The sequence below is a fragment of the Dermacentor andersoni genome, chromosome 10 (genome assembly GCF_023375885.2).
Source record: "Dermacentor andersoni chromosome 10, qqDerAnde1_hic_scaffold, whole genome shotgun sequence".
In the NCBI taxonomy this organism is placed as follows: Eukaryota; Metazoa; Arthropoda; class Arachnida; order Ixodida; family Ixodidae; genus Dermacentor; species Dermacentor andersoni.
This window is the reverse complement of record NC_092823.1, coordinates 117,235,350-117,256,919: the sequence shown is the minus strand read 5'-3', so window position 1 is coordinate 117,256,919 and position 21,570 is coordinate 117,235,350. Positions and strand designations below refer to the sequence as shown.

The 21,570-nt window shown below is 44.6% G+C and overlaps 1 long non-coding RNA gene across 1 annotated transcript; it reads right to left on the bottom strand.

Moving 5' to 3' along the window:
* Window positions 1–241: 241 nt before the first annotated feature.
* LOC129380317 (uncharacterized) lies at window positions 242–9,943 on the bottom strand. Its single transcript, XR_008608316.2, has 3 exons — window positions 9,337–9,943; window positions 7,518–7,656; window positions 242–334 (listed from the first exon to the last, which is right to left on the bottom strand). It is a non-coding gene; the product is annotated as an uncharacterized lncRNA (long non-coding RNA).
* Window positions 9,944–21,570: the final 11,627 nt, after the last annotated feature.

The window sequence follows — 21,570 nt, the reverse complement described above, 5'->3', positions numbered from 1 at the left end:
CGCACGCGAGCTGCCATGGGTAGTTTCTAGAGGCAAATGGAAGTGCTCCCACAGTTGACGTCATGGATTAATACGTGACGTCAGTTAGCGGAGCCCAGAACATAAGGGCACCACCTATGTACGTCGGACCTTGAAAATTTCTTGGTGGTGAAACGATTCTGAACAGTGTGGTATGCTCTGGTAGTCTGCTGGTACGTAGATTGTTGTGTAGTCGAAATTAGCAGGAGTCGCACTAACCTGGCGCTCCAGCTTTTTCTGGCGCTGAGTTGTAGGTGGTGACGAAGGGGCCTTGTCTTCATCGGCACTCCCAGGGGGCGCTGCGGGCCACTCTGTGCTGAAATACAGAATCGTGCAGCAAGGTTGATTCATTCTGACTACTCTTACTACAACAGCGTCACTAAACTTGAGTCATCTCTGAACCTTCCACCCATCGAGCACTGCCCCAAAACAGCAAGACTGTGTCTCTCACAAATTTTATCACTCACTGCTTCACCAAACCGACATCACTCCTGCGCATCGCACTTCATCCCGTCATAGCCATTGAAAGGCTGTTTATGTCCCTCCACCTCGCACCATCACTCATCTTAACTCTTTCTTCGTTCAAATAACGAAAGACTGGAATCATCTACCTGCTGAAGCTGTGCACCACTCAAGTCATTCATCGCTTAAGGCATTCGTTGAAAATATGACCTAAATATGCCCATCCCTCATGTAAAACCCCAAATCGGGTATTCGAGGTACGAATAAATAATAAAAATAAATAATAAATGTCTGATACATAGGCGCATGCACGGGACCATTCACGCTTTTCGGGCCATATTGCACTGTGCAAAAGATAAGCAACTGTCACTGAAAATCGCAACGTTATCTTCCGAAAGTTCAAGCGTAAGGCGACATGCCCGGGCCTGTACAAAACTTTTAGGCATACGGTTGGCGTATAGAGTGTTTCGAAAATTCGCTCAAGTTTCCTTTAAAACGGGGAAAGATACGTACCTCGGTGCTTTCCCCGCGGTTTCCTTTCTTCCACAGCAACTCGAGTTTTATAAATATTCGAGCTTGTAATCAGACCAATAAACAACTTTTTAACGGAGTCACGCGATCAATTCTTACGGCGCACAGAGGAAGCCCACCGCCTTGAAACTTTCGTAGCAGCTTCCTTACTTACAGAAGCACCAAAAGGCTCTAATATTTGCTGAGTCTTGAATGACCGTCAATTTCAACCACAAAAGTGAAGTTGAAATGCTGATCACCGCAACTGTTCTGCAACCACAGCAGAGACGCCCATAATTGACGGGACCGTTTCCAGTGAACGTAGCAACCATCGGGTGTATATATATATATATATATATATATATATATATATATATATATATATATATATATATATATATATATATATATAATATTGCTACTGAGGTGAATGGCAGCTTTGTCCGTGGACTCGGGTATTGGCACAGTGGGCGCTAGGACAGAAGATGGCGAGGCAGAGTTCGTATGACTGTTCTTAGGGACCGGTGCCTCGTCGCAACAACATATATATAAATATATATACATATATATATACATATATATATATATATATATATATATATATATATATATATATATATATATATATATATATATATATATATATATGTATATGTATATATATTTATATATATGTTGTTGCGACGAGGCACCGGTCCCTAAGAACAGTCATACGAACTCTGCCTCGCCATCTTCTGTCCTAGCGCCCACTGTGCCAATACCCGAGTATATATATATATATATATATATATATATATATATATATATATATATATATATATATTTAATGATCACAGCACTGCCTGCTTGCCGCAGTAGACTTTTCATAAATCAGCCTCTACAAAAAACAACATGTCGCCTGGAATCTTTGACGCTCAAACAAAGCTTCCCATACTGTAGAAGTCACTTGCTTCTTATATTACTCCGTATATCCACCACCATGCACTCCTGTCTGAGAGAAAAAAAAAATGCTGGGCTGAAAGGATCAAAGAGCTCCAAAAAAAGCAAGCGAATCTTATCGAAAGAGCAAATGAAACGCCCATGCCAGAATGTGTTTCTAAGGGATGTTGCCGCGAAGCAAGCAGATGTAATAAGCTGCTCTGTTTTCTCGGATGCCTTCAGCCACTCCCATCTTTTCAATGAACGTCTCTGCCTGTCCTACGAGTGCTCTTCTCTTGGCAGGCGCTACCGAAAACAAAATTCCTCTCGCTCGGGAACACAGCTTCGGACTCAAATTGCCCATGTCTTACAGCTTGTGCAGCTAACGTTCTTACGGGATTGAAATGCCAGGAATTTCGACCACGTTTGTAGCAGCCAAGGCTTCCTGTAAACAGTAGGCAAGGAAAGATGTAAATCACCTAAAGATTTAGAAGAAAATACGAACAGAAAATTCGAATTGAGTTGTATGGTAGGACATGCAAGCGTCATCCTTTCCGGCCTTCCCGTGGTCTCGCGAGAACTGCACGAGTGAGAATAAGGGACAGCCTTTCCCGAATGCCGCAGCTACTACGCGCACTGCGCCTCTGCGTTTCGTTGAAGCAGGCTTTTTTTTAGATTGCAGAGCATCGCTTGACGCAGTGAAATAAGATTGCGAGACAGATTGAATGCGGTTGTAGAACTTGTAGTTATTTACCTGCCTGCCGCTCAGCTACTCAAGGCATTGCTGGCGGCTGTGCAGCCGCCACTGCGGCAATGAATTATCGACCACCAACGTACAATATCGCCGATGCATCGGTTTTGGCCTCCAGCGTGCGCGCTCGATCGACGTTCCGTTCCTACTTATGTATATTTTTTGTCTATCCTCCGACTCGTAGTAGACGAATTCTGTCCCCAGAGGGTGCTTGAGTGATTCTTCGCGCGCACCCATGGAACCACTTAGCAGACGACGTATTTCGGTGGCAGACGACAATTTTCGTAGCCAACGACAATTTCCGTAGCAGGTGATGGGTCATCTGTGAAGCAGACGGTAATGCCTTTCTTTCGCCGTTATCCAAGCTTGCCTGACGCTATTGTACAACGCCATCTTGGGGGCCCGGCCTGACAACGCTGACGTGTGACCGCGCGTCCCCGACCGAAACTTCTCGACGGTGTGCCTCCATGACTCCTGTTTAGCTGTCCTTCGTTTCTAGTTCCGGCTTATTCTTTTTTGCCAATTCTGTAATGGACTTCGCGGGCTGTTCTCGTGGTAATCAAATTCCTCCATCTCTAACGCACTGTATGGGCACTTAGGACTGCGGGCCCGTCTCCCTCCAGGTAACAAGAGCACAAAAAAAAAGGAAATGCGGGGAACTTCTTCCCCGACTTCCTCGGAGGAACGCGTGTAATCCTGTTGCTCAAAGCACGTTCACTGACGTGAGCAAAAGTAAAAGAAAATAAAAACAAAGAAAGGAAGAAAAGTAAAGTATGTCTTTGTAGCAAGAAACCGCATAAAACTTTATTCGCTGGGTCGGCGTTCATCGCATACCCTTTTCTCGTTGTCTCAGATTTTCAATCCTTTCTACTTGAAATCTCTTATGCTCGTTACAGGCTGAAAATGTAGATGTTCTGTGAACAATCTTTCGAAATCATAGTAGAGAGCAAACGGAAAAAAGGAACACGTATTTCCTGGAAAAAAATATCTTGGAGCTCCAACGATGCAATCAGCTGAACCATAAAAAAAAGAATGAAACCTACGAAAGAACCAGTAAGATAATGCAAGTACAGCAAAACAGATTGAAGAACAAAGGAAACACATACAAAACATGACAAGAAATTTTCGAGCTTCAATTTTGTATTACACTTAAAGAGCACACGTCGCACCGCAAGATGGCCAAACTTGAGCGCACTCAGTGTAGTGAAGAAGTACAGAATTTGCATTTTAATTTTTTCCCCATTGCAGTATTACTGTACAGCAGTCTGGTAACGCTTATTGGGGAAGAAATGACTAAGATCCCAGAAAACAGCTCCCTCGAAGTAACGGAAGCCGATATCGAAGGCCATGCCTTTGTGCACTGCAAGCACCGGAAGTGATTGTAAAGGATGGAAGCACCTCATAGCCGCCATGCGTCATTTCGTTTTAGCAGGTGCATTCCAGTGGTTTGCTACAGCTCTTTATCGCACGAGTGAGGGAATTGTGGGAACCATTTTAGGACGATTCTTTTGGTCGGCCGTTGAGGTACTACCGCGTGACCAGAAAGATGTCCAATATGGTCTCAAACTGTTTCGTAGCAGACGACACAGCGGTGCTCTACGGACCATAGAGTTTCATACAGCAATTACTAGGGGGCACTCTGGCTCTAGACACTTCGAGAGCTGCATGCAGGGTGGTTCAGCGACCATAGGAAAGTTGATAAGTGCGTGGATTTGCCAAACCTTCTCCCTTATAGCTTCAAGCGGCTTCGTGACTTTGCAAACTCATCATTTTGAACAATATACTTTCTGATAGATAATCAAATAAACATTGAGAACATTTTGCAACGGCAGGATTTGAGCACAGGACCTTGACCGATATTCAAATGATTACGCCATGAACGCGTGCTTAGATTGCCCTCAAGAATTTCTCACGGGCAAGCCGGCGCATTTAGACACTTGCCTTGTGTCGACTTGGTCACCTCGCCCGATGGAACCGCTTGAATTGGTATCGATTACGTGCACTCGCAGTCTTACTGCCTTCTTCATACAGAAAAGTATGGATTGCTTCGCAGTTTAGGCCAATGAAGTCAGATAATACTTAATAAACAAGATTGTCTGAAGCCACAAGAACGAAGATCAGAACATCTATTAACCATCATTCCCATAGTGCCTCAACGATAGCGGTGCCATAGTTCCCTCTACTAATTGTGCAAAAATTTATTCTATGAACAGGGCGTAACCTGAGACAGCACAAGAGAAAAACGACGAGGAGGAAGCTACTTTTGCCGATATTCCTAAAGTAAGTTTCGCCCAGATTCACACTTTACTCACACAAAAATTGAAAGCCCAGTTTCTTGAGCGTCTAACCATATTAGACCCGCGACTCTAAGTTTCAGTAGTAAACTGAGAATTCTTGGACGACCTTGTCATTTATAGGGCAGTCGAATCTCGCGTGGACGAATTTGGGACAGGAGGCATCTGGTTACGACCGACCATGTGACTGATTCCCGGCAGCCGGCACTCTATACGTGCAATAAAGTTTAACGATTTAGTCCTACCATCTCCCAATTTATAACGAGAAAGGCGCTGTAGCTGCCTCGCAATCACGGCTAGCAATACAGATAAAGTATGCTGTAAACAGTCAGGGCCTACATCAGAAGCAAATTCACAACAAGAACGAAACCACTTTTATGTTTACGACACTGCAACAGAAGACAAAAGTGAAGTACGTACAACTGAGCTGGAAGCATTATAAAAAGTAAGCCTGGTCTACTGGTTTTTATTCAGCAGAAAACAAATGCGAAATTGGGACGTATGCCCGTGCCGCTTGGGTCAAGTAAGGACTCGAGGCGTTTACTCAAAAGTCGGAATTGTCCCACTAAATTCGAGATGGTTGGCAGCCCTAGTCATAGCGCCTTTGTATTTTCATTTTGGCTGAAACTTCAGTTTCAGGACTCAAAGCTTTAATTCTTGACTCCAAGCTTTCTTCTCCGGGCACTGCATCAGGGCCTTCCTGTAACGGGTAATTCCAGACGGATTTCTCATTGTAGACCAATGGCAAAAAATACGAAATTCTGTCATTCTTCTTAGGCAGAATCTATTGTTCTTGATATTTAGCACATCATGTACTTACGTCCCTTCGTTGATCTAATATGGTGGTAGCGCGAAGTGCCCCTGCCATGTAGGCTACTGAGAGCAGCATTGTGCTGTCTGGTTCCTCATCGCGATATTATCAGAAGTTTGAACATAAAGAATATCAAATATTGATGAATCAATGAACCATTAGGTTTCAGTGGAAAAATGTGTTCACGGCATTGCTATTGTTTAAGGAGATGTCATAAGAACAACTGCTTTACTGTATTTCTCCAGAGCCACTGTCATAATCATTCCTTCCATGTCCGAAATACAATTTCGTTGCATTTGCTAACATTGTGAAAAAAAGAAGGCCGTCATATAATGTTACTAGAATTTCTTACAATTTCAGAGCCATCATGCTAGTTGATCTATTGATTGAAGCGTATTGTCCATGATGGTTTGATTTATTAATTTCCTTGTTTACTTTGAGTTTACGTTAACTGGGTGCATGAATGAACATTTGCGCTTGAAAACCACTCCTTACTGTAATCAATATGCAGTTTGCCACCACCCACGGATCATTGATTTGAATAAGACTACATTTTCTTGCGAAGATCTATTTCCAGATTCCAGCAACATGACTCCTAGTCCACATTAATGCACCAAGAAGATAGGGTCTTCCGGCGTTCATTGCGAGGAATCTCGTTCCCAAAAAGATGCTTCAGTGGTTGGTGTCGTCAACACCATACAAACTCTGAGCTGGGATTCCACAAAAAAAGGTCTAGCTTCGAAAGGCCACCAGTTCTCGACTCTCGTAAGGCATCGACACAGATCTGGAAACATCTGATCGCCTGAAGATATTTGCTCCCCCTGGCCCACTTAGCACACATACAAACATATCACAAAATGCTCCACATCATCGCATTCTGCTGCTAATGATGAATGCACACATTGACGACTGCGATAAGGCTAGGAATGCCTTCCTTTCAAGATATTCTAGTCCTTCTTCACTCCAGCAGGCAATGAGAATGAGCCAAACGTCGGTACCTGTTTGTCTCTTATTGAAGGACACCCTGGGGCACCTTCCCTTGTCGAAAGCATGAAACGTTGTTTGATATTTTGCAGATAAACATAAATACGAAGCTATCTATCGAAAAGCTTAGAATTCTACAGGTGGGCGTAACTACCATCTGCATGCTGTGACAGTGGTCATCACAAAGAATGTCATATAGGGACAAGTTCTTCACGATCAACGTAAAAAAGTGTTGCGAGGTTCAGCACAATAACAACGTTTAATACACCTGTCGGCAGGACCGAAGCGATGCCCGTGTTAAGTTCATTGCATATATCAGGAACATCGAAAAAAAACACGGAGGGGAAGCTTTCCTGAAACGCTTGGGCAAAGTGGTCCATCACTAGTTTTTAAACAGCGTTTCTAAAGGCAGACGTGGGAGTGAGGTGCTGTATTTATGTAATAAGCGTTTCCATCTCCTTGTGACATGCGCGCATCTATAAAATGCTTTTGCTACAAAAGTGCAATGACATTATCCTCTACTATTTTGGAGATGTGCATCTCAATATATTTATGTTCCTAAGCACGCACAATCTCTTTAGGGAGCAAATATGTAACGGTGTTTCCCTTCAATGTTCGACCTTTTGACGTTAGAAGTATCAACGCCTTAATATTTTCAAGCACAGCCAAGATCATGACAAAAAATTTTATTAGGCGCAAACCAGCGCGCTGGATCGCATTGTGGAAACTAATGGTCACAAGTGCGTAAGTCAATAAAACAGCTGCTCACCTGCTGAAAGCTCTTGACCAAACTGGTAAATCACTGCGGGTCCCCATTGTTGCGAATTCTTCCGGTCCTTGACAAACAACAGCTGATTTCACTTGGGATTCGCAGTCTCTGAAGCCCTTGCAGATTGGGTTGTAGTCATCTAAAGACATGAGCAGTGCAAGTTAATTTCTTCACTCTTATGTTTGGCGTTCAAAATCATAGCGACAGACATCGATAGAATCAAGCCAGTAACAATGTCACATGTTTTAAACAATGATCCCTGTCGACTTTCAGTTCAAGATCTCGGTTGCGCACTGTGAGAAACTAGCCATTAGGCTGTGTTTATCTATTGCATATTACTTTTTGTTGTTAACAATAGCTTCAACGTTCAGGATGAAGAGTTGACTCTGTATCTATTGGTGTCTGTGCAGCCTTCTTGAGAAACAACTAAAACCGTTTGTATACACTGTAGCGGTTGGCGTATAAATCTTTTTCTCCATTGCGTGAAGCATCAAATTTTAGTTTGCTTGGACAGCCTCTTGAGCAGTGACCTGTAAAGCATCAATCTATGGACAAATGGTTAAAGGCGCTGGGACTGCTTTAAGTTCCGTGGATAACCATTCTTCAGTAGTCACCGATAAGTTACTGGAGCGCTTCTTGCTAAAGTTACTTTTTCTGTTGCAAGGCAAAAGGGCACAACGCGTCACGTATTCTCAGATATTTAAGAATAGTTGCCGTTAAGGAGAGAATCAGGTCCTCCGCTATAATTCCAACCAAAGGAGAAAACATAATAATTGAGAGTGTTGCTGTGAGTTCTGCTGTGTGCAATCCACGAGCAAAATACTGTCACTGGGCTTTGTGCGAAATAATGGAGAGGGCTGTCAGGTGCAGTAGTGCACTGCGCTATAAAGGTTATAAACAGGGATAAGTTGCCTCAGAAAGGCTGGCCAGCGTATCGATAGGAGGATCTTTCCTCCATTATATTCCATTCCTATCCTCCTATCGAAACGTGGGCCAGCCTATCTGAGGCACGTTATCCCTGTTTATAATCGTTATACCACAGTGGGCTATGTTCGTGTTATTTAGAGTCAGCCTAGGGAACTTTTATCGCCTGAAGGCTTGATATTAACCTCAGAGCACGGCATGCACCGCCGCCTTAGTGAGGCGTCAAACATCGATGTCGATTGCATGACGTCAGTGGGTGCGTTGCGCGTATTTTAGACCTCCATTGTATTTTGAACGTTCCATTGTTTTACCCTTCCATGGAGTGGCCATTTCTTGGTTGATATTGTACTGTTTCGTTGTTCCGCGAAAGGAAAAATCTGCTTAATTTTGGCTCATGCGCTAAAATATTATCGTGTGGAGCTTCAACCACGAAACTGTTACCTACCACTGCATTTTCATGCTTTGTTGTTGAGAAATTTAATTCAATTGTGCTAGCAGTAACACTCTAGGTTCTGCCTGGCACGATCCCAGCCATTTGATTACTGATCTGCTGGCGTGGACCGAAGAGGAACAGAATTCCTGAAGACAATCTTGCACGAGCACTTTTAACTGCTTTTCTCTTAACAAGAATCACCAAAGTTAACTCAGCACCCAATGCTTCAAACGAAGTTTCTATGCTCTACACAGCCCTAATCCCTCAAAGATGGATGTATTATTCTCTTGATATCCATGTCAATACCTTTTCATTGAAATCAATTTGTGGCTAGGGTATGCCCTGCAGAACCACAGTTTGTTTCGAACCAGAACCCTGTCGAAACGACGTACACCACTCTTCTCTGGCGCGCAACCTTGTAGCTTTTATCGATCATAAGTCGAATGGAAATGGCAAGCATACCTTCAGCTACTTCGACCTCGTATTATCCAGATGTTTAAGAAAGATGGTGAGATAGGAACAGGCGTGTTCCCCGTGTTCCAGGTTCCCTACTCATCAAAGGCACTCCACATTGAACGACGAAGCATTCTGCCCGATGGGGGGTTCCAGCAATTTCTCACAGGTTCTTTTGCCGGCACCTTCCTACACAGAAGGACGCGACAGAGGAACTTAAACACAGACGCGAGTGGCACGAACACAAGTAGTGAGTTTCGGTTCGACGCACCACTTGATCACGAAAGAGCTTGGTGTGTCGCTTCTTCTTCAGTATGCAGTACGTCCCACACGTCGACAGTCGACCAACACCACCACGGTCACTGTCTCACTCAGAAAGGCGTACGTCGCGCGGAGCAGCGTCACGCATTCCATTCCGCTGAAAGCAGCCGCAGGTCACAAAAGCGCTTTCACTCATTGCCGCTCGAGTCGATATCCTCTGTCTGCACGCGGCCACTTCTTACCAACACCTACAGTACCGTGCCGACGTCGATACCAAAGCGCGCAAATTGACTCTCTTCGATTCTTTCCTTCCTAGTTTTGAATCGACGGCGACTATGGCGACAAGAACGCACCTTCGCGAGTGACGACTGGCGTCACGAGCACAGATCGAACAAAGACTTGCCTCGGGCGCTCGGCGTTTCTCGGTAAGGAGTAAAATAAAAAGAAAGCCGCGTGCGACGCCGAGCAACTACGTTTTCTGGTAGAGCTGCGGTACAGGAGGTCTGTCCCAGCCCCGTACCACGTGCGGGGTAAAAAATCGAGTGTTTTTTGCAAACCAAGCCGTTGCCCCGGGTGACCAGGTGTGGGAAAGGGGTGTTCAGGTTGCCGGTGGTAACGATTTTGGGCCGCCACGCAACACAAAACAAAAAATACGGCCACGAGGAGGAGGAGGCCATGGTCGCCGAGGTTTTGGTGTACGGGGGAGCAGGGGGAAAGAGGGGTCATGCTAAGTAGCGGTGCGTCCTCTCTTTTTGTGATTGGATTGGTAGCGCGATCGATCTTGCTTTCTTTTTAATGGCTAAAGGGCGTCAAAGCACCCTTCTAATAGGATATGCTGTACTCGCATAAAGCGTCCATAAGTGGCAACTCTAAATCAGTTTATGCAGCTACTGTATCCATTACCAACTATGATTTTATTCACACTACTGAAAACAGTTTGATAATTTGAAATTTTATATGCTGCTTTTGTGACTATCAATGCAACAAAAACAGAGTATATCGTATTTCAGTCACGCACACGACGTTCACACAATGGCTGGTGTTTTCAAATAGTTCATGTTTACTTGAATACGCGCCAGCATTTAGGTACGTTCGACTGACTACGGACGGGAATTTCCATTGGCGAGATCAAATTAACTACATATGCGAGAAGTTTAAGTCCGGCTGTTTTGCCCTTTAATAGGCCATAAATTATCTTGACATGAATGTATTGCACATTTTGTATTTCGCATTCATTCACAACGTTTCTTCGTACTGCATTCATTCATGGGGTTGGGCGTATGAAACATCTCTTCTTCCTGATGAAAAAAAATTCAACAACATGCCCCCATTAGAATAATTACGAACTCAAAACACGACCGTCCTAGCAAACCACATTACGTAAATTGAAAACACTTTCTGTCGCCGCTCTCTTTGCGTAACAATCGCCCCTTCCATGTGTCCACCCTTCGCTCCTCCTCTCGCATCACCAGAACTATAAGCGGTGAGGAGTTGAAGTGGCGCCCTTTCGCGAGTGACGTCATCATGGCCATGACGTCACTTGCTCGGGTTCAGTGGGCTGGAAGATGCACTCGCTCACGCGCAAGAAGTCAAGTGCGCGAGCAAGCCATGCTTCCGGAAGGCTGTTTGGTCAGCCTGCTGATGTCACTCCTGAAGTGCAATTTTATTAAGTGGTTGAGTATATGTATGCCTAACCAACGAGGAAACCTGCCCGTTGCGTAAGAGGAATCACGACGAAACAAATTATAGTTAAGTTAATGTAAATAGACCAAAGAAAGTAACGTGTAAATAAACAGAATCACTCAGAACCGGAAAATGTTCGTGCTTATGAGCTTCGAACCTACGACCCCACGCTCAGAAACCAAGTGCCAAACACATACGATGACAGACGGTAAATACATCTGAACCATATCAATGTGCTGTACCGGTGGTACATAACAAATATCAAAGGACAACAGTTTCTATTAAGGCTGTCTTGAAAGACTTGGTGATGGGGGAATAAAAGTCACGTCTAGGACCACTCATATACCCGACTTCGGGCATTGTGGACATTAAATTCCGATTTTGAGAAAATCTAGTGCCAAACACGCCCCGTCCGCGATGCGTCTCGGTCGTCCCGTGATGTATCTTCCGTTCAGGCGTTCTTTCACCGACCGAAATGCCACCGATCTCTGAGGGCTTCTGCGCTTCACGTTGCTCAACACAGATAGATAAGCCGTCAATGAGTTGATATGGAGTGATGACGGGTTATGTTGGTCTCATCACGGTTGATAATGGTTCGACACGGATGCATAAGGTGCTAAAGTGCGATAAGGCCATAAAATGGTCGGAGCAATTCTGATAAGGTTAGTAAGTAACAATAAGGGCCGGATCAAATCCGATAACGTTCACAATGGTGGGATAATGTCCGATGAGGACGATAAGGACAGATGAGGGTTGATAAGGTTCGTATAAAGTCTGATAAGGTTGATAACCTATAAGAGTTGGTAAGGGTCGGATCTAGTGTAAGTTTGATAACGACTGATCAGGGTTTATACTGGTCGGATCAAGTGTGTTAAGGTTTGCAATGACACCGCGCTGCCTGGAGATAAGCAAGTGGCGCAATGCTGATGCATTCTTAGACAACTCCAGTTTAGTTTCTGTCGTAAATTTTTTCTTGAAACCGCCAGACCAGTGAAAATTGGAGGCTTAGCTTTTTTGAAGCTTTGTAGAGTTTAAGCGGTCTACTGCTCATCCAATGCAGAGGTGCTCCATGTATTACAACATACCTGTATATCATTTAAAAAATAGTCACAAATTCTGCCTATTCTTACAATGTTGACCTCAAAACGCGATCAGTCCCATTTTTCCTATTACATTATTATACTATAATAATGTACAAAGGGAAGAGTTAAGAGCGACTTTTCTAGGAAGTTAACTGCCGCTGCTCTGTCTTCGTTCTCCACAACAGCCACTCTGGCAACCGCTTTTCGGGCTCTTAGTGCAACGTCGTGCCATATAATATATCATTCCCGAATACCTTGCCTCAAGTAAACGTTTTATGGCTTAGAGGAAACTTTAATTTGGAGATAATTTACGATGTTGTAAACGTGTAGGGGCAGAATCTATAAACTTTATCCTAGAGTTCACTGAAATGTTGCAAGCATCAATAATTTTTCCGACATATATTGTTTGCATATTTTAGGAACATTTCTATTTTGTTTAGTGTTTAAACTTTCATTTCAAATGCGACAAACCTCATCAAAGTTACTCTGTTGAATGTTGAGTGAAACCTTTTCTCCGCTTCTTCGCATTTAGAATAATAACGCGCGAGCTGAAGCTTTGTCTTAACATCGAGAGCCAAGCCAATAAATGCGATTGGATGTTTCATAACGTACAACCGCCTTCTTCCGACGATATGGCGCCCGCCTTTTACTACAAAAGTCGCGTTTATTGCTAGGCACCGAAAGGCCGTGTTTATTGCTAAGCACCTATGACTTGCGATACCGATTCGTTCACTTCAGTCTGAAACCGTGAAGCAGAACATTAGAGTAGAACTTGGAATGCTTAGATTGTTCACTAAGCAGTAGGGCGGAGCTTGTGTTGTCCCGAAAAGGAAACCTAAAGCACCTCTCACAGCGCGATGTTTCCAACGATTCCAGTTGAACAAGAAATGAAGCAGTTCACTCAGTCAATCCTCAAAGCACCGCCGCGTAAGAACGCCAGGAGTATTCTAAGAATGCGTTTGATTTTGAACACTTCAATGAATGTTCAATGAGTCCCACACGACTAATGAGACTTCGATATATTATTTTTCTCAATCGTACTCTCCCAGAGGTATATCTATCCCCCAAAATTGGGCCGAGCAGGTGCTTCAGCGTGGCGCAACGAACCTGCCATAACTTCTTCTCAAGCACTACAAATTTGTAAATCACTAACATGAGTCCAACGTGTGTCTTTAAAAGAGAATTAAGACGGGCCAGTGTCTTTCCGTATGCTCACAAGAACTGAAAGTCACAACTCGTTTCAATTTAAGTTACTACCTCTTATAACCAGCATCGAACAGCAACCTTTTCGTACGCAGGTCATAGAGCAAACGGCGCCGGCAGAATCTTCATTTCAGTGTTACCATTCACAACAAAGCAAGTTATAATCTCGCGTGAAATTATGCTAAATGTTGTAAAAGTTATACGTGTAGGAAATATTTGTTACATGCTTGTCGCACCCCAAAAGATTATTCGGCTGCTCTGTTAGTTAGATCATCATCATCATCATCATCATCAGCCTGATTACGCCCACTGCAGGGCAAAGGCCTCTCCCATACTTCTCCAACTACCCCGGTCATGTACTAATTGTGGCCATGTTGACCCTCCAAACTTCCTTATCTCATCTGCCCACCTAACTTTCTGTCGCCCCCTGCTACGCTTCCCTTCCCTCGGAATCCAGTCCGTAACCCTTAATGACCATCGGTTATCTTCCCTCCTCATTACATGTCCTGCCCATGCCCATTTCTTTTTCTTGATTTCAACTAAGATGTCATTAACGCGCGTTTGTTCCCTCACCCAATCTGCTCTTTTCTTATCCCTTAACGTTACACCTATCATTTTTCTTTCCATAGCTCGTTGCGTCGTCCTCAATTTAAGTAGAACCCTTTTCGTAAGCCTCCAGGTTTCTGCCCCGTACGTGAGTACTGGTAAGACACAGCTGTTATACACTTTTCTCTTGAGGGATAATGGCAACCTGCTGTTCATGATCTGCGAATGCCTGCCAAACGCACCCCAGCCCATTCTTATTCTTCTGATTATTTCACTCTCATGATCTGGATCAGCAGTCACTACCTGTCCTAAGTAGATGTATTCTCTTACCACTTCCAGTGCCTCGCTACCTATCGTAAACTGCTGTTCCCTTCCGAGACTGTTAAACATTACTTTAGTTTTCTGCAGATTCATTTTTAGTCCCACCCTTCTGCTCTGCCTCTCCAGATCAGTGAGCATGCATTGCAGTTGGTCCCCTGAGTTACTAAGCAAGGCAATATCATCAGCGAAGCGCAAGTTACTAAGGTATTCTCCATTTACTCTTATCCCCAATTCTTCCCAATCCAGGTCTCTGAATACCTCCTGTAAACACGCTGTGAATAGCATTGGAGAGATCGTATCTCCCTGCCTGACGCCTTTCTTTATTGGGATTTTGTTGCTTTCTTTATGGAGGAGTACAGTGGCTGTGGAGCCGCTATAGATATCTTTCAGTATTTTTACATACGGCTCGTCTACACCCTGATTCCGCAATGCCTCCATGACTGCTGAGGTTTCGACTGAATCAAACGCTTTCTCGTAATCAATGAAAGCTATATATAATGGTTGGTTATATTCCGCACATTTCTCTATCACCTGATTGATAGTGTGAATATGATCTATTGTTGAGTAGCCTTTACGGAATCCTGCCTGGTCCTTTGGTTGACGGAAGTCTAAGGTGTTCCGGATTCTATTTGCAATTACCTTAGTAAATACTTTGTAGGCAACGGACAGTAAGCTGATCGGTCTATAATTTTTCAAGTCTTTGGCGTCGCCTTTCTTATGGATTAGGATTATGTTAGCGTTCTTCCAAGATTCCGGTACGCTCGAGGTCTTGAGGCATTGCGTATAGAGGCTGGCCAGTTTTTCTAGAACAATCTGCCCACCATCCTTCAGCAAATCTGCTGTTACCTGATCCTCCCCAGCTGCCTTCCCCCTTTGCATAGCTCCCAAGGCTTTCTTTACTTCTTCCGGCGTTACTTCTGGGATATCGAATTCCTCTAGATTATTCTCTCTTCCATTATCATCGTGGGTGCCACTCGTACTGTATAAATCTCTATAGAACTCCTCAGCCACTTGAACTATCTCATCCATATTAGTAATGATATTGCCGGCTTTGTCTCTTAGCGCATACATCTGATTCTTGCCAATTCCTAGTTTCTTCTTCACTGCTTTTAGGCTTCCTCCGTTCCTGAGAGCTTGTTCAATTCTATCCATGTTATACTTCCTTATGTCAGCTGTCTTACGCTTGTTGATTAACTTCGAAAGTTCTGCCAGTTCTATTCTAGCTGTAGGGTTAGAGGCTTTCATACATTGGCGTTTCTTGATCAGATCTTTCGTCTCCTGCGATAGCTTACTGGTATCCTGTCTAACGGAGTTACCACCGACTTCTATTGCACACTCCTTAATGATGCCCACAAGATTGTCGTTCATTGCTTCAACACTAAGATCCTCTTCGTGGCTTAAAGCCGAATACCTGTTCTGTAGCTTGATCTGGAATTCCTCTATTTTCCCTCTTAGCGCTAACTCATTGATCGGCTTCTTATGTACCAGTTTCCTCCGTTCCCTCCTCAGGTCTAGGCTAATTCGAGTTCTTACCATCCTGTGGTCACTGCAGCGCACCTTACCGAGCACGTCCACATCTTGTATGATGCCAGGGTTAGCGCAGAGTATGAAATCTATTTCATTTCTAGTCTCGCCGTTCGGGCTCCTCCATGTCCATTTTCGGTTATTCCGCTTGCGGAAGAAGGTATTCATTATCCTCATATTATTCTGTTCTGCAAACTCTACTAATACCTCCCCCCTGCTATTCCTAGTGCCTATGCCATATTCCCCCACTGCCTTGTCTCCAGCATGCTTCTTGCCTACCTTGGCATTGAAATCGCCCATCAGTCGTTAGTTAGATGCTCTACCCTATATCTCACGTTTACGCTTTGCATATCCACCTGAACTACCCCTCCAGTGTATACCGCACTTGAGAAGTTCGAAACGCGCTATCGAGTTCGGTCGGCCGGCGCTGTAAATGCTGGTTTTGGGAAACAGACGGGTAAGCTGTTTCTAAAGTTTTATGCACGGAAACAACCAAAAAGCTATTTGAAAGGACAGCCAGTCGTATACTGGCATAGAGAACTAGAGGGAACAAACGAAAAAAAAAACTGGTTGAAACACATGTACACCACCGTAACCATAGCAGACGACAGACGCGAGTACTGGCACTCATGACATGTGACCAGCGCTTGCAGTGCCCCTGTTGGTCACTCTCGGGCTAATGACGTCTGGAAACTTTAAGTTAACCCTTAACGAAAAACCTTTACGGAGAGCGCTCAATACGGTTCTTTGCACAAAGCTTCGTAACGATTTCCTAGGTATACTTTGTGGCGCAAAATACATTTCTTGAAAAGGGACAGAAGAAAGGAAGACAATGAAGCACCAATCTTCCTTTCTTCTGTCCCTTTTCAAGAAATGTATTTTGCGCCACAAGGTATACCTAGGAAATCTAAGCACCAACTTGCCCAAGAAGTCCTTTTGGAATATCTTTCTTCGTCATCATCATCATCATCAGCCTAGTTACGCCCACTGCAGGGCAAAGGCCTCTCCCATACTTCTCCAACTACCCCGGTCATGTACTAATTGTGGCCATGTTGTCCCTGCAAACGTCTTAATGTCATCTGCCCACCTAACTCTCTGCCGCCCCCTGCTACGCTTCCCTTCTCTTGGAATCCAGTCCGTAGCTCTTAGTGACCATCGGTTATCTTCCCTCCTCATTACATGTCCGGCCCATGCCCATTTCTTTTTCTTGATTTCAACTAAGATGTCGTTTACCCGCGTTTGTTGCCTCACCCAATCTGCTCTTTTCTTATCCCTTAACGTTACACCCATCATTCTTCTTTCCATAGCTCGTTGCGTCGTTCTCAATTTCAGCAGAACCCTTTTCGTAAGCCTCCAGGTTTCTGCCCCATATGTGAGTACTGGTAACACACAGCTGTTGTACACTTTCCTTTTGAGGGATAGTGGCAACCTACTGTTCATGATTTGAGAATGCCTGCCAAACGCACCCCAACCCATTCTTATTCTTCTGGTTATTTCAGTCTCATGATCCGGATCCGTGGTCACTACCTGCCCTAAGTAGATGTATTCCCTTACCACTTCCAGTGTTTCGCTACCTATCGTAAACTGCTGTTCTCTTCCGAGACTGTTAAACAGTACTTTAGTTTTCTGCAGATTAATTTTCAGACCCACCCTTCTGCTTTGCCTCTCCAGGTCAGTGAGCATGCATTGCGATTGGTCTCCTGAGTTACTAAGCAAGGCAATATCATCAGCGAATCGCAAGTTGCTAAGGTATTCTCCATCGACTTTTATCCCCAATTCTTCCCACTCCAGGCCTCTGAATACCTCCTGTAAACATGCTGTGAATAGCATTGGAGATATCGTATCTCCCTGTCTGACGCCTTTCTTTATAGGGATTTTGTTGCTTTCTTTGTGGAGGACTACGGTGGCTGTGGAGCCGCTATAGATATCTTCCAGTATTTTTACATATGGCTCATCTACACCCTGATTCCGTAATGCCTCCATGACTGCTGAGGTTTCGACTGAATCAAACGCTTTCTCGTAATCAATGAAAGCTATATATAAGGGTTGGTTATATTCTGCACATTTCTCTATCACTTGATTGATAGTGTGAATATGGTCTATTGTTGAGTAGCCTTTACGGAATCCTGCCTGGTCCTTTGGCTGACAGAAGTCTAAGGTGTTCCTGATTCTATTTGCGATTACCTTAGTAAATACTTTGTAGGCAACGGACAGTAAGCTGATCGGTCTATAATTTTTCAAGTCTTTGGCGTCCCCTTTCTTATGGATTAGGATTATGTTAGCGTTCTTCCAAGATTCCGGTACGCTCGAGGTTATGAGGCATTGCGTATACAGGGTGGCCAGTTTCTCTAGAACAATCTGACCACCATCCTTCAACAAATCTGCTGTTACCTGATCCTCCCCAGCTGCCTTCCCCCTTTGCATAGCTCCTAAGGCTTTCTTTACTTCTTCTGGCGTTACCTGTGGGATTTCGAATTCCTCTAGGCTATTCTCTCTTCCACTATCGTCGTGGGTGCCACTGGTACTGTATAAATCTCTATAGAACTCCTCAGCCACTTGAACTATCTCGTTCATATTAGTAACGATATTGCCGGCTTTGTCTCTTAACGCACACATCTGATTCTTGCCTATTCCTAGTTTCTTCTTCACTGTTTTTAGGCTTCCTCCGTTCCTGAGAGCCTGTTCAATTCTATCCATATTATAGTTCCTGATGTCCGCTGTCTTACGCTTGTTGATTAACTTAGAAAGTTCTGCCAGTTCTATTCTAGCTGTAGGATTAGAGGCTTTCATACATTGGCGTTTCTTGATCAGATCTTTCGTCTCCTGCGATAGCTTACTGGTTTCCTGTCTAACGGCGTTACCACCGACTTCTATTGCGCACTCCTTAATGATGCCCATGAGATTGTCGTTCATTGCTTCAACACTAAGGTCCTCTTCCTGAGTTAAAGCCGAATACCTGTTCTGTAGTTTGATCCGGAATTCCTCTAGTTTCCCTCTTACCGCTAACTCATTGATTGGCTTCTTGTGTACCAGTTTCTTTCGTTCCCTCCTCAAGTCTAGGCTAATTCGAGTTCTTACCATCCTGTGGTCACTGCAGCGTACCTTGCCGAGCACGTCTACATCTTGGATGATGCCAGGGTTCGCGCAGAGTATGAAGTCGATTTCATTTCTAGTCTCACCATTCGGGCTCCTCCACGTCCACTTTCGGCTAACCCGCTTGCGGAAAAAGGTATTCATTATACGCATATTATTCTGTTCTGCAAACTCTACTAATAATTCTCCTCTGCTATTCCTAGAGCCTATGCCATATTCCCCCACTGACTTGTCTCCAGCCTGCTTCTTGCCTACCCTGGCATTGAAGTCGCCCATCAGTATAGTGTATTTTGTTTTGACTTTACCCATCGCCGATTCTACGTCTTCATAAAAGCTTTCGACTTCCTGGTCATCATGACTAGATGTAGGAGCGTAGACCTGAACAACCTTCATTTTGTACCTCTTATTAAGTTTCACAACAAGACATGCCACCCTCTCGTTAATGCTATAGAATTCCTGTATGTTACCAGCTATTTCCTTATTAATCAGGAATCCGACTCCTAGTTCTCGTCTCTCCGCTAAGCCCCGGTAGCACAGTACATGCCCGCTTTTGTGCTACCGGGGCTTAGCGGAGAGACGAGAACTAGGAGTCGGATTCCTGATTAATAAGGAAATAGCGACTTTTTAATAGAGCATATCCAAACGAATAGTAATCTGGTAACACTGACCGCATCCGCCATATTGCTTACGGCGTAGCTGCGACAGGACAGTGTGTTTGAAGGGCTCAAAAATCGTCGCCTTGCGGCCATTAGGACTATAAAATGCAACAATCACCTTCATCGTCCAGCGATTAAGAAACAGCAAATTTCACTTTTCTGCCACGAATAAAGGAGTAATTCGTCATCTTCCATTCAGTAATCCAGGCGAGCTGTCTTACTATAGGTTTGTGCTGCTTGGCTTGCCTAATATAGCTCTCGCAGAGCAGGATATGTTGTAGGAAGGCTTAGTGTCGAGATCTACTAGATCCCTTTTTCCGGGATTCTGCAGCCCATGTAAGGAGTGTTTTAGGACTAGTTGCGCCCAAGAAAAACGAACACAGTAAAAAACCAGGTAGACGAAAAGAGTGTAAATTGTGCTCTTCTCTTCTACCTCTTTTTTTTCGGTGTTCGTTCGTTCTTAGGTGCAACTCGTCCTAAAACACAGTCATTAATAAAGGGAAAATGGGACATCCACCCAAGCGGAGCTAAGTGCTACAAAGGAAACCCATACGGGTTCCTCGAAAGAAAAGCTTCGCAGTTGAAGAAAAATTCGTCCTGGTCCGGGACCCAAACCCGGGACCACCGCCTTTCCGGGACAGCCGCTCTACCATCTGAGCTAACCAGGCGGCTCGCAGACGGCAAGCGAAGTCGAATTTATCAACAACTCAAAAGCAAAGGCAAGAGTTTGACGTAATAGTTGTGCGGAAACCCGCGCACTGGAGAGAGGTATTTTATTGGGTGGATGTCTCATTTTCCCTTTATAATGACCTCTCTCCACCTTGAGGGTTTCCGGACAACTATTACTATTACAAACTATTACACTATTACAAAACATAGTCATGCGCAAACTTGCCCAGCAAGTTCTTCTAAAGTAAGGAGTGTGTATGCTGCTCACGAGCAGCTGCCAGATTTGATGTCTATGCTCAATGCATATGTATGCTCACCTGATTTCTATGTGTTTTCTGCTCAGGTTCGCTGGTTTTGAATTCTTGCGTGAACTCTTGCGAGCTCTTTATATGCGATGTGATGTCAGCTGGCGCCGTAGGCGACTTGGTCCAACCAGTCTCAAACGGCAAACGCAGTTTTTCTTTTCTTTTTTTCACCGAGAAGTTGACCCCGCAAAATATAGATGGCGCTACCGTGCCTCTACAGGCCGCCAATTCAAGACGTGTAGGCTTCTAAGGCACCTTCGTTACCGTGCGTACGTCTATCTTGACACGTATGCGTGGCTCCCCCATGCCCTCCCCCCTCCCCCTTGCGCCTTCATGCTGCTATAAACGAGCAACGTTGAGGCGAAAGAGAAAAGGCTATACACTGTTCAGTGTGTGGTCCCCGCTGTGCTCGGAAATGGGGTGCGGCCGTTGGGTTTCGGTCGTTCACTGAGATCGGAGATTTCCATTTACACCATCGCTGCCGCCGTTAGCGCGATTTCCGCGATTGTTTCCGCACGACCAGCCGCGTTTTCACGCCCGCAGTGCATCGGGGATTTCGGAGCGCTTTAATGAAACTCGGGGGCGGTTCTATACCGCGCCAACGTTGCCACGCAATGGCCTGCAAAGGGCGTAATAGAACTAGCTTTAACAGCCCGGTGCTTCATTCTGCACGTTCCGAGCCCTTTCTCGGCACCCTACGTTTGATCTTCGTGTAGGTTCAGAGGGAATGCAGACGGTAAAAAAAGGTTGACTGTAAGCGACAGTTGGAAAAAAGGCCGCGCGTGGAAGGTTTTACGAAAACTGTCGGTGCGTCCCCATTTTCTGCAGTGAAATGTGTGCGGCTGCCTTGAGTCCGTAATTGCCACTGTAGCGACAGCTCGATAATGAAAATCATTCGTT